The sequence below is a fragment of the Rhinolophus ferrumequinum genome, chromosome 3 (assembly GCF_004115265.2).
Source record: "Rhinolophus ferrumequinum isolate MPI-CBG mRhiFer1 chromosome 3, mRhiFer1_v1.p, whole genome shotgun sequence".
Classification (NCBI taxonomy): domain Eukaryota; kingdom Metazoa; phylum Chordata; class Mammalia; order Chiroptera; family Rhinolophidae; genus Rhinolophus; species Rhinolophus ferrumequinum.
Window position 1 is genome coordinate 37,062 of NC_046286.1, and position 13,619 is coordinate 50,680.

Genomic DNA, 13,619 nt, shown 5'->3' on the forward strand with positions numbered 1-13,619 from the left:
TTTCCTCTTTCACTATTTCACGGTTTTACATGCTTTATACCAAGGTTTCCTCGCTTTGGCCCTATTGACATGTTGATCAAATCACTGTGTGGTGGAGCTGTCCTGTGCACTGCAAGGTATTTTGCAGCATCCCTGCCCTTCAGCCACTAGATGCCAGTAGCACCTCCCCACCACTGTGACAAACCAGGATGTTCCAAGGCATTGCCAAATGTCCTCTGGAACACAAAACTGCCATTGGTTGAGAACCACTGTTTTGTATCAGTGTTAAAACAAAAAGGTCTTACATAATTTGGTTATCTTTTATATCTTGGGTTAGCAAAGGTCATTTGGACTCAAAGAGAAAAGATTAGGGGCTCCTGTTCTAAAGAATAAAATCTAAACTCAAGGTTGATATTCAATTTCCTAGATTGTCTGTTCTTAAGTATTCTACCCACAACTCATCTTTCTAACCTAACTGGGCTTTCTGCTACTCAAAAAACATGGATACCCTGCCCTGCCCCTCCCTCTTAACTTTCCATTCAGTTCCTACATCTTATTCCTCTGAGACTGACTTTGATTTTTCCATCTTTCATCTTTTACTGGAGACAGAGCAGTGTACATATCGACAAAACCTTATTTCTTAATTATTTTGATTGTGCAACAGAAGTGATGCCCCTTTTAAGAGGCTGCTGCCCGCCCTGTTACCATCATCTCTCTCACATTTTCTCTCTGTACTAGAAGTCTTCTGTTCATAATGTTCTGAGCAGCATGTCATAGAACGGAATTTTGTAGCTTAGTACAGAAATACATGATCCTTTCACAGAAAAGGTATAAATAAGTTAGGACCACATTAACCAATTTTCCATGACACTTAGCCCCCCTTCTGATGCACTAAAAGTGTCAAGAACATAATTTGTGCAATAATTCTCTACTTCACTCTGGCCTAGAAATCAAAAATTCATCTTTTCTCAAACAGAAACTACATCTTTTTTCTCACCTGATATCCTGGCTCACCCAGTTCTTTCTCTAAATCCTCCAGCACAGTAACCACCTCTTCCCCACTTTCTGGGTGCTGTTCCTGAACCCAGGCCTGGAGCTCCTCAGGCAGGGTGGTCAGGACCTGCTCCAGCACCAGCCCCAGCACCCGCTCTAGCCTCAGCCACTAATGGCAGAGCTCCCAGAGTTCGCACAAAGTCTCACAGGCTGAAGATGTTTCCTGGCAGCAGAACTGCCTAAATTTCCGTCAGAAGATCTCTCTGCTATGGATTTTTTCATTTGTTTGTTTGTTTTGGTTTGTTTTTTTTGCAGGTTCTATTCCTGTCTGGTGGTATATTTATACTCTTCCTCCTCCTCCCTCGTCTTTACTTCCAAAAGTTCATTTTGGTCCTTGTGGGTCTGGATAGCTCAAGTAGATGACATCACAGCTGTGTGAAAGCTTTATCACTGCTTCAAGCATGATTTTCTGTGGAAAGTTTCTTCCTGGGTGGCCCTGAGAAAGAAGCCATCATTATTAACACAGACTACACCATAAACAAAAATTGCAAATTCTAAGGATGCACTTTGAAAGCTGCCTCCAGGTTAATTTATTATACTCAGAGAAATACTTCAGTTAAAAAAAAAGACTTAAGACTAGACTAATTTAAAGAGAAAGATCAACTAAAAGATACTAAATTGTTTCAGGACTTTAAGAAGAGTGAGACTTATTAGAAAATATATTCATTTAGTTCTAGAATAAAGGACAATTAAGTGGAATAAGCCCAATATTTAGAGCAAATAAATAATAATTTGAGGCATTCTTCATTAGGTGCTTTAAAAATGTTTGTAAATGCCCAGATGTCTGGTGAAAACCATGGTCTTCCATGAAAAGCAGCAAAGTCACATGAATGTATTCCTTCAGGGACTTGATCTCGCTGCTCCTCAGTCTTCATTTATAGTGAAAAGGACAGAGACGTTGATCTTTAAGTCCCTCTTCTACCCTCACCTTCTGTGATTTTAAATCTAAAGTAAGGCAAGCACAGGAAAGGGGGCCCTAGGATGCTCTGTCAGCGTTTGTGACCCCGAAGTGTCCAGAAAAGTCGCAAGGCACGGAACCGGAGAAGGGTACACTGCCCTATGCAAGCCCCGAACTATGGGGCGCGGAGCCAGGACTGTCCGCAGCGTCCGGGGACGCTGCCCTGAACTCCGGGCCTCGGACTCCCTCCCCAAGAGGTGCGCGGATGGCTCTGTGTTAGGGAAATTCTCGCGGACCCACCTGGGCTGGGGAGGACCAGAGGCTGTCCCGCTCCGACCTGGGCCGGGTTCCAGGGGTCCAGGTCGCGAGAACGCAGTAATAACATCGCCCGCCCGCCCGCCGCCTTCGGAGTAGAGACTCGCTCACCCGCGCGCGCCCCAGGTGGCTAGCAGAGGACTCCCTCCTCGGGGCAAAGGACTGAAGCCTCCATCCCCTTTAGAATCCAGATCTGTCCACGAGAGCCACCCACAGGGACCCAGCTGGCCCAGCCGCGCGTGGCGCACTTCCCCCGCAGCTCTAGGAGTGGGACCGCCAGGGCTCTCAATTCTGCTTAGTTTTCCCGCGCGCCGCCGGAGAGGAACACTGAGTATTCTCAGGCTCGGGGTTACACGGAAAGGTTTTCTTCTCCTCTCTACCTGGCTATTATCCCCACTTCCCCGACTTGATGCGTGGTCCAGGCTCAGCGAACCGATCTGAAGATAGGAAGATCCCATGCTTCGCCTCAGTTTTATTTGGATTTTTGCACCTTTGAGGTTTAAGATGCTTCAAAGGGATGGTCTCCTGAAAGGTCCTTCCCTAGACAACTACACTTCTCCTCAACACACACTTATCAAGGCTAACCTGGTTCTGTCTGCCTGCTTTATCACCCTCAGCGTTTCTCTTCATATTCATTTCTATGCACTGATGATATGATTATACATCTGAAAACCCACAGAGTTGAATTGGAAAACCACATCTAAAATGTGACTTAATAGGGTAGTAAGATGTAACATCAATACACTATAATCAATAGCCTTCATATATACAAATAACTATTGATAACCAGTTGCAAGATATAATGGAAATGGAGACTATTTACAACAGCAACACCCAAAAAAGAAAAAAGAATAATTTGGAATAAGTTTAAGAAACATGCAAAACCTGTATGGGGAAAACTTTTTAAAAACCTTCTGAAAGGCCAAGTGTAAAATTTAAAGAGAAAGATATATGCTGTTCTTGGCTAAAAAGACTCAATGAAGAAGTCAATCTTCTATAATAAAAGTATCAACACAGACTGTTCTACAATTAGACAATTTGATTATAAATTTCATATGGGAAAATAAGGATAGCCATGAAACACCTTAAAAAAGAACTATGGGGAGGAACAGCCTAATCAGATATTAGAATGTATTATAAAGCCTCTATAATCAAGAGTGTGATATTGGTACATGAATAGACCTGAAATAGACCCAGATACATATGAATATTTAATAGATGATGACAGTGGCATCTCAAATCAAGGAGGTAATGAAGAACTTACAAATAACTTGTATTGAGACAACTGATAGCTACTTTGTCAAAGATAAAATTGGATTATTATCTCCCAGCACTCATCACAATCAGGATAACTTCCAAATGGATTCAAAATCAAGTGTAAAAAATGCACCTATACATGTATTACAAGAAACATGAGTAATAATTCTAATACCTGAGACCAAGGAAACCTTACCTATCTATGCCTCAATTTTCAAAAGCAATAAAAAATATTGATAAATCTGACTAAATAAATGTAATGCTTGTCAAAAAACACCATAAAGAAAGTCAAAAGACAAATGACACACTGGAAAAGTATTTGCAACATATCACGGACAAACAGCTAGCATCCCTAATATATAAAGAGCTCCTAAAGTATTTCCTAAAAAGAAAATAACCAATAACCCAATGGAGAAAATGGGCAAAAGGACAGTTGGCAGAATAACAAATAGTAGCAGCCCTCAAACATCTGTAAAGATGCTCAACTTCCCTCAAAATATAAACATACAAACTGAAAACTACACCGAGTTACCACCAGTGATTTTATCAGATTGGCAAAAATCCAGAACTTTGACAATACACTGTATTCATGAGGAAAGAGGAACTCGTATATATTCCCAATGGGAATATGAAATGGTACGTCCCCTATTTGGAAAAGTAACAAAATGTATGTAGCAAAATTCCTTAATGTAAGTACAAAAGTACATATGCACAAGATTATTCACTGAAGTATTCAAGCTAAAAATTGCAAACAAACCAAATGTCCATCAGTAGAGGACTGACTGAATAAACTGTGGCACATCTATCCAGTAGAATATTAGGCAGATATAAAAATAAAAAAAAGAGAGACATATCTTGATGTGCTGCTATGGAGTGATTGACAGGTATTTACAGCACTACCTGTGGTAGGCACAATAATGACCTCCCCCAAAGATATCGACTCCTAATCTCCAGAACTGTGACTGTATTACGTTACTTGGCAAGAGGGAATTAAGGTTGCAGATAAAATTAAGATTGCTAATCAACTGACCTAATTTAAGATAGGTTTCCTTAGTCAGGATCTCTTTTTTTTTTTGTACCAACACAATTTGATTTCTGAACACTAAAATTTGAATACAATATAATTTTCTCATATCACAAAATGCCATAGTTTTTTAATTAAATTTTATTTTAATGTAATTGTAGATTCACATACATTGGAAGAAATAATGGGATCCCATTTACTCTTTACCAAGTTTCCACAAATAGTAACATCTCGCAAATTATAGTACAATGTCACCAGAATATTTACATTGATATAGAACATTTCAAGATACAGAACATTTCCATCCCTACAAGAATCCCTTTTATAAACACACCCACTTCCCTATCACCCCCATCTTCTCATGAACACTGGCAACCAGGACTCTGTTCTCTACTTCTATAATTTTGCCACTTTAAGAATGTTATATTAATGGAATCATACAGTGGGTAACCTTTCAGATTGGCTTTTTCCACTCAACATATTTCTCTGGAGTATCAGTAAGCTTGTTCCATATATCAACAGTCTATTCCTTTTTTATTGCTGAGTAGTATTCCCTTATATGGATATATTACTGTTTGACCACTAATCTGTTGAAGGACATCAAAGTTGTTTCCAGTTTGGGGCTATTGCAAACGAAGCTGCTATAAACAGTAATGTTCAGTTTTGTGTGGGAACTTATGTCTCCCTTTCTCTAGGATAAATGCCTAGGAGTGCAGTTGCTGGGTCATGTGGTAGTTACAGGCTTAGTTTTTAAATAAACTACCAAATGCTTTCCATAATAGCTATACCATTTTACATTCCCACCAGCAATATATGAGTGACTCTATTTTTCTACATCCTCACCAGTACTTGGTGTTGTCACTATTTTTTATTTTAGTCTTTCTGATACTTGTGTCGTAGTATTTTATTATGGTTTTAACTTGCATTTCCCTAATGGATAATAATGTTTAAAATCATTTTATATGCTTATTTGCCATCAGTATATCTTTAGTGAAATGTCTCTTCATGTCCTTTTCCCAAGTTCTCATTGGATTGCTTGCTTTATACTGTTGAGGTTTGAGAATTCTTTATATTCTTTATATATTCTGGATACTAGTCATTTGATATATGGTTGGCAAATATTTCTCCAATTTTGTAGCTTCCCTCTTCATCCTCTTAAAAGGCTGTTTCACTGAGCAACACTTTTTAAAAATTTTCATGAGGTCCAGTTTACCAATTTTTCCATTTATGGATTGTGCTTTTGATGTCAAGTCTAAGAACTCCTTGGCTCTAGACCCTGAGGATTTAATCCTATCTTTGTTCTAAAAGTTTTACAGTTTTAAGCTTTACATTTTAGTATATGAATCATTTTGAGCTAACTTTGTATTAGGTATGATACTTAGACCAAGGTTTTTTCTTTTTTATGGATGGATTTCCAATTGCTTCAGCACCATTTATTGAAAGGATATCTTTCCTCTATTGGACTGCTTTTGCACTTTTGACAAAAATCAGTAGGGAATATTTGTGTGGATCTATTTGTCAGTTCTCTAGTCTTTTTTTTTTTAATTTATTGGGGTGACAATTGTTAGTAAAATTACATAGATTTCAGGTGTACAATTCTGCATTACATCATCTATAAATCCCACTGTGTGTTCACCACCCAGAGTCAGTTCTCCTTCCATCACCATATATTTGATCCCCCTTACCCTCATCTCCCACCCCCACCCCCCTTACCCTCTGGTAACCACTAAACTATTGTCTATGTCTATGAGTTCTTGTATCTCTAGTCTTTTCCATTAATATCTGTCCATCCTCCGGCACTACTGGAGTAATTAATCTCTTAATTACTATAATTATATATAACTCTTAAGTCAGGTAGACTGATTCTATACACTTTTGGTTTTCAAAATTATTTTAGCTATTTTGGTTCATTTGCCTTTCTATATACATTTTAGAATAATCTTGTTTATATTCACAAAAATTCTTGTTGAGATTTTTATAGGAATTGGAATGTACCTGTATATCAACTTTGGGAGAAGTGACATCTTTGAGTCTTCAAATCCATGAACACAGTGTATCTTCTCCACTTATTTAGATCCTCTTTGCTTTCTTTCTTCAGAATTTTGTACTGTTCAGCAGACAAGTACCATACATGTTTTGTTAATTTACATTTTATTACCTTCCTTTTTCTGAGTCACAAAAATGGTACTGAATTATTAATTTTAGCATCCATGTGTTCATTGCTAGTATATAAAAATATAATTGAGGTAGAGGTCCAAGATAGCGAATTAGGTAAACACTATATACCTACTGCATCCCACGATCACAACAAAATTACAAATCAATTATAGAACAATCAACCTCAAAAATCATCTGAACACTAGCTGAACAGAACCCCTATAATTAAGGATACAAAGAAGAGGCTACATCAGACTGGTAGGACGGGCAGAGAGGCAAAACAGGCTGACGCCAAGCCCACAGATAATGGTTGAATGCTGGGAGGGACACCTCGGAGGCAGAGGTCCCCCCTGAAGAGGGAGGGGTCGAGCCCCACTGGGCTCTCCAGCTCAGAGGTCCTAAGCTAGGAAGAGGAGTTCCGAAGGCATCTGGCAGTGAAATCAGCAAGGTCTCCATCTGCTCTTCCCAGTGGGGTGGAAGGCAGCCAGAGAAACCCAGATGCCCACTTGTAGAGCCTACACATGGTCTTACTTGCTTGTGGGCATTCATCTGGCCCTTGGTGGAGGGGCAGCAGCTCGGAAGGCCCAGGGAGATGTGGGGGAAACTGAGTTGTGTGGCCTTGGGGAGGAAGCTGGAGGGATAGGAGCCATTGTTGTCCCTATGTGAAGGCTAACACACATGTGGCCTACAGGAGGGTGCCATTTCTTCAGTGTTAAGCCCTCCCCTAAAGGGCCAAGTCTGGGACCACACTGGTCTGATGGAACCCATGCATGTGCACCACCTTGGTAACACTCTGGGTCCCCACCCCCCACACAGCTGGTGCTACATCTCCCGGGAAACTCTTGAGTGCTGGGCTGCTGGTCCCACCCCACAGGCTTCAGAAGCCTATCTGAAGTGGGAGGATGGCCTGTGGTGGCCTGGAAAATGTCTGCTGGTGGGCAGTAACCCAAGACCTATACTGCAGCATCTCTTAGGCAACTCTCGGGAACCTGCGGGCCTGAAATGGTTAGTGGGTGGCAGCAGTGTTCTTGGGGAGATTTTGTGGAGTGGTTGCAGGCTCAGCACCAGTGGAGGAGCCAAGACTACACTGACTTTGTAGAAAACACCTACCACACTCCTTAGCTCCCTGGAACCCCACCCCACCCACCAAGGGCTGCATTGCCAGGGGCACTCTGGGCACCTGGGTGGCTGGCCCTGACCCACAAGCTGCAGAGGCCTTTTATAGCAGCAGACAATCTGCGACAGCCCAAGGAGACTTTGGTGGTGGATAGTGACCCCAAAACTGTGCCACAGCAACTCGGGGGCAGCTCTCAAGAAATTGAAGAGCAGTAGCTACCTGCAGTAGTCTAAGGGCATTGTACAAAGTGGTCACAGGCCAGGCACTAGCGTAAGAACTGAATCTGCACTAACTTTGTAAAAATGACCAGCCATGTCTTGTGACTCCCTTGAGCTCCACCTCACCCAGCTACTGCTGCATTGCCAAGGGCTCTCTCAATACCCGGTCAACCAGCCAGCCATGTGCACCTAAGTAGGCTCTTTTAACAGCTGGGCCTTACAGGAAGCTGGAGGCTGGCAAAAGGCCTAGGGAGCACTGGGCCTTTTGCTAAGCTGCCTCAGGCCCACTATTGGTCAGCCAGCCTTGGTTAGTGAGGACACCCCCACATGCCTCCAGATCCAGCACAGGCAGGAACCACATATAGCTTTTTGGTTCCTAACAGGTAGCCATGGATTTGAAACAGGCAAAGCTGAAATTGGCCTGCATGGGAGCCCCTCCCAAGAGATACCAGAAAAAACACACCCAGAGGCCAGCTTTAGACCACACTAGAGCACTCCCTGGTTAGCCCCACAAGTGCCACACCCAAAGTAGGGTCTAAACAGGCACAAGAACACAAGGGGCAAATTCTCATCTGAGGGGTCAGCTACCACACTGTGGGTGTAGCCAATTCTCACAGTTAGTCAGCCTGGGAGTTAATCCCACCCACTGAAACACCAAAAGCAATCAAGGCTCAACTACAACAGGAGAACACACACAACACACTCAAGGGACACTCCTGGAACAGTCACAGATCAGGGAGACTGTGCAATTTGACTACACAGGACACATACTACATAAGGCCACCCAGCAAAGACTGAGAGACATAGGAGATCTACCTAATACATAGAAGAAAACACAGAGCAGTAGGCAGAATGAGGAAACAAAAAACACATGTCCCAAATAAAAGAACAGGAGAAACCTCCAGAAATAGAACTAAATAAAATGGAGGCAACCCAATCTACCAAAGACAAAGTTTAAAACACTGATTGCAAGAATGCTTAAGGAACTTAGTGAGAATTTCAACAGAGATAGCAAGCATAAAGGACATAGAAACCATAAAAAAGAACCAGTCAAAACTAAAGAAAACAATAACTGAAATGAAGAATACACTAGAAGGAATCACCAGCAGGCAAGATGAAGCAGAGGACTGAATCAGTGATTTAGAAGACAAGATAGTAGAATACACCCAATTGGAACAACAACAACAACAACAAAAAGAATAAAAAACAATGAAGATAATATAAGGCACCTGTAGGACAACATAAGTATAACAACATTCACATCATAGGAGTACTAAAAGAAAAGAGGGAGCAAGGGACTGAGAACCTATTTGAAGAATTGACTGAAAACTTCCCTAACCTGGTGAAGGAAATAGACATACAAAACCAGGAAGTACAGAAAGTTCCAAAGATGAACCCAAACAAGCCCACCCCAAGACACGTCATAATTAAAATGGCAAAGGTTCGGGACAAAGAGAGAATCCTAAAAGCAGCAAGAGAAAGACAACTAGTTATTCACAAGGGAGCTCCAATAAGACTATCAGCTGATTTTTCAACAGACACTTTGTAGGCCAGAAGGGAGTGGCAGGAAATATTCAAAGAGATGAAAAACAAGGGCCTACAAGCAAGACTGCTCTACCCAGCAAGGCTATCATTTAAAATAGAAGGAGAGATAAAGAGCTTCCCAGATAAGAAAAAACTAAAGGAATTAATTACCACTAAGTTAGTATTACAAGAAATGTTAAAAGGACTTCTTTAAGCAGAGTAAAGCAGAAAACAAAAAAACACACTAACAAAGATCAAAAATATGGATAATAAAATGCCAATAATTATGCACCTATCAATAATCACTTTAAATGTAAATGGATTAAATGCTAAAATCAAAAGACATAGGGTTGCTGAGTGGATAAGAAAAAAAGACCCATACATATGCTGTGTACAAGAAATCCACCTCACACTAAAAGACACACAGGCTGAAAGTAAAGGGATGAAAAAAGATATTTCAGTCAAATGGAAATGAGAAAAAAGCTGAGGTGGCAATATTTATATCAGACAAAATAGACTTTAAAATGAAGACTATAATAAGAGACAAAGAATGACATTACATAATGATAAATGGGTCAATCCAACAAGAGGACATAAACCTAGTAAACATCTCTGCACCCAACATAGGAGCACCTAAATATATAAAACAAATATTGACAGACATAAATGCAGAGATCAACAGTAACACAATTGTAGTAGGAGACTTTAATACCCCACTAATGGACAGATCCTCCAGACAGGAAATCAACACGGAAACAGCAGCCTTAAATGACACACTCGATCAGATTGTTTTAATTGGTATTTTTAGGGCATTTCCCTCCACAGCAGCAGAGTATACATTCTTTTCAAGTGAATATGGAATATTGTCCAAGATAGACCACATGTCAGGCCACAAAACAAGTCTCAATAAATTTAAGAAGATTGAAAGCATGTATCAATCATCTTCTCTGACCACAGTGCTATAAAACTAGAAATCAATTACAAGAAAAAAACTGAAAAACAGACAAACACATGTAGCTAAAAAACATACTATTAAATAATGAATGGGTCAACAATGAGACCCAGGAAGAAATCAAAAGATACTTTGAGACAAACAAAAAATGAAAACACAACGACCCAAAATCTATGGGACACAGTGAAAGCAGTACTAAGAGGGAAATTCATAGCAATGCAGGCCTACCTAAAGAAACAAACAATCTCAAATCAACAATCTATCTTTACACCTAAGTGAACTGGAAAAAGAACAGCATACAAAGCCCCAAATGAGTACAAGGAAGGAAATAATAAAGATTAGAGTAGATATAAATGAAATAGAGACCAAAAAAATCAATGAAACCAAGAGCTGATTTTTTGAAAAGATAAACAAAATTGAAAAACTTTTAACAAGACTCATCAAGAAAAAAAGAGAGAGAATGCATATAAATAAAATCAGAAATGAAAGAGAAGAAGCGACAATTGACACCACAATTTTGTGAAAATATTACAATTTTAAGAAAATATTATGAGCAAATATACACCAACAATTTGGACAATCTGAAAGAAATGGATAAATTCCTAGAAGCACACAATCTTCCAAGGCTAAATCAAGAAGAAACAGAAAATCTGAATAGACTGATTATTACCAACAAAATTAAATCAGTAATCAACAAGCTCCCAACAAATAAAAATCCTGGACCAGATGGCTTCACAGGTGAATTTTACCAAACATTCAAAAAAGAATTAACACCTATTCTCCTCAAACGATTCCAAAAAAAATGCAGGAGGAGGGAAAGCTCTCAAGCTCATTTTATGAGACAACAATAACCCTGATTCCAAAACCAGACAAAGGCATTACAGAAAAAAAGAACACTATAAGCTGATATTCCTAATGAACATAGATGCAGAAATCCTCAACACAATATTACCAAACTGAATTCACAATACATTAAAAAGATCATACACCACGATCAAGTGGGATTCATTCATGGTATGCAAGGTTGGTTCAATATTCACAAATCAATTAACGTGATGGGAGGAGAACTGACTCTGGGTGGTGAACACACAATGGGATTTATAGATGATGTAATACAGATTGTACACCTGAAATCTATGTAACTTTACTAACAATTGTCACCCCAATAAACTTTAATTAAACACACACACACACACACACACACACACACACACAAAATGAAAAATAAAGAGCATATGGTTGTATCAATAGATGCAGAAAAAGCATTTGACAAAATCCAGCATACGTTTATGATAAAAACTCTCAGCAAACTGGCAATAGAAGGAATATATCTCAACATAATAAAGGCCATATATGAGGTCGGACAATTAAGTTTGTGAACTCATCCTAGAAAAAGTGCTACACACCTCATTGCTGAATATCACTACAGTCACCTTCAAAGTACTCACCTTGGGAAGCTATGCACCAACACCAGTGCCTAGTCCACCCTTCAAAGCAATTTTGGAATTCTCTTTCTGGAATGACCATCGAACATGTCATCATATTAACCTTCATGTCCTGAATGTCATCAAAATGTCTTCTTTTCAATATTTCCTTTATCTTCGAGTAAAGAAAGAAGTCATTGGGAGCCAGACCAGGTGAGTAGGGAGGGTGTTCCAATACAGTTATTTGTTTACTGGCTAAAAACTCCCTCACAGACAGTGACGTGTGAGCTGGTGCATTGTCATGATGGAAGAGCCACGAATTAATTGTTCAAGAAAAGTTCAGGTCATCTAACTTTTTCACACAGCCTTTTCAGCACTTCTAGACAGTAAACTTGGTACAAATTCATAATGAATAATCCATCTGATATCAAAAAAGTTTAGCAACAGCGTTGCAACAAGTTCGCAAACTTAATTGTCAGACCTCGTATGCCAAACACACAGCTAACAGAATACTCAATGGGGAAAAGCTAAAAGCATTCTCCTTAAGATCAGGAACAAGACAAGGATGCCCACTCTCACCACTTTTATTCAACATAGCACTGGAAGTTCTAGCCACAGCAATCAGACAAGAAAAAGAAGTAAAAGGCATCCAAATTGGAAAGGAGGAATTAATATTGTCATTATTTGCAGATGACATGATAATATATATGGAGAACCCCAAAGATTCCATCAAAAAACTATTAGAACTGATAAATGAATTTAGTAAAATAGCAGGATATAGTATTTAGAAATTGATTGCATTTTTATACTCCAATAACAAACTATCAGAAAAAGAAATTAATAAAACCATCCCATTTACAACTGCATAAAAAAAAAAAAAAAGCTTAGGAATAAATTTAACCAAGGCAGTAGAAGACCTGTACTCAGAAAATTATAAGATGTTAAAGAGAGAAATTAAAGATGAAAATAAATGGAAATATATACCACGCTCATGGATAGGAAGAATTAATATAGCTAAAATGTCCATACTACCCAAAGCAATATATACAAGGTGTGATCAAAAACTACTGTGACTGAATAAATTTTTAAAAATTATTACAGTAAAACACATATTACCATTAATCCCCTTCAAAAGAATAAAACTGTAATAATGCTTTATTCCATAAATAATGCTTTATTCCAATAAAAGAATAATGCTGCCTGTTATCAAATTATACTACAAGGCTATAGTAATCAAAACAGCATGGTATTGACATAAAAAGAGACACGTAGATGAGTGGAATAGAATAGAAAGCGCTGAAATAAATCCATGCCTATATGGTCATCTAATCTATGATGAAGCAAGAATTTACACTGGAGTAAAGACAGTCTATTTCATAAATGGTCCTGAGAAAACTGGGCAGAAAAATACAAAAACATGAAACTGGACCACCTTCTTATGTCATATACAAGAATAAACTCAAAATGGAATGTAGACTAAAATATAAGGCCTGAAACTATAAAACTCCTAGAAGAAAATATAGGAAGTAAACTCTCAGACATTACCCTTAGTAATATTTTCACTGATGTATGCTTTCAGACAAGAGAAACAAAAGAAAAAATAAACAAATGGGATTACATGAAACTAAAACGTTTTTCCACAGCAAAGGAAACTATCAAGAAAACAAAAAGACATCTTCTTACTAAATGGGAGAAGATATT

At 39.0% G+C, this 13,619-nt stretch overlaps 1 protein-coding gene across 3 annotated transcripts in view; it reads right to left on the minus strand.

The window, feature by feature from the left end:
* Positions 1-507: 507 nt before the first annotated feature.
* The window catches only part of ZSCAN23 (zinc finger and SCAN domain containing 23), a 28,868-nt gene continuing 15,756 nt past the window's right edge, over positions 508-13,619 (minus strand). The window contains exons 4-5 of one of the 3 annotated variants that reach the window (XR_004421833.1): positions 6,522-6,633; positions 508-1,468 (exon numbers count right to left, since the gene is read on the minus strand). The gene's annotated coding sequence lies outside the window, so the exon portion shown is untranslated. Of the gene's footprint in view, positions 1,469-6,273; positions 6,634-13,619 lie in introns of those variants that run through there. The other 2 variants (XM_033095228.1, XM_033095234.1) reach the window with 2 other exon arrangements.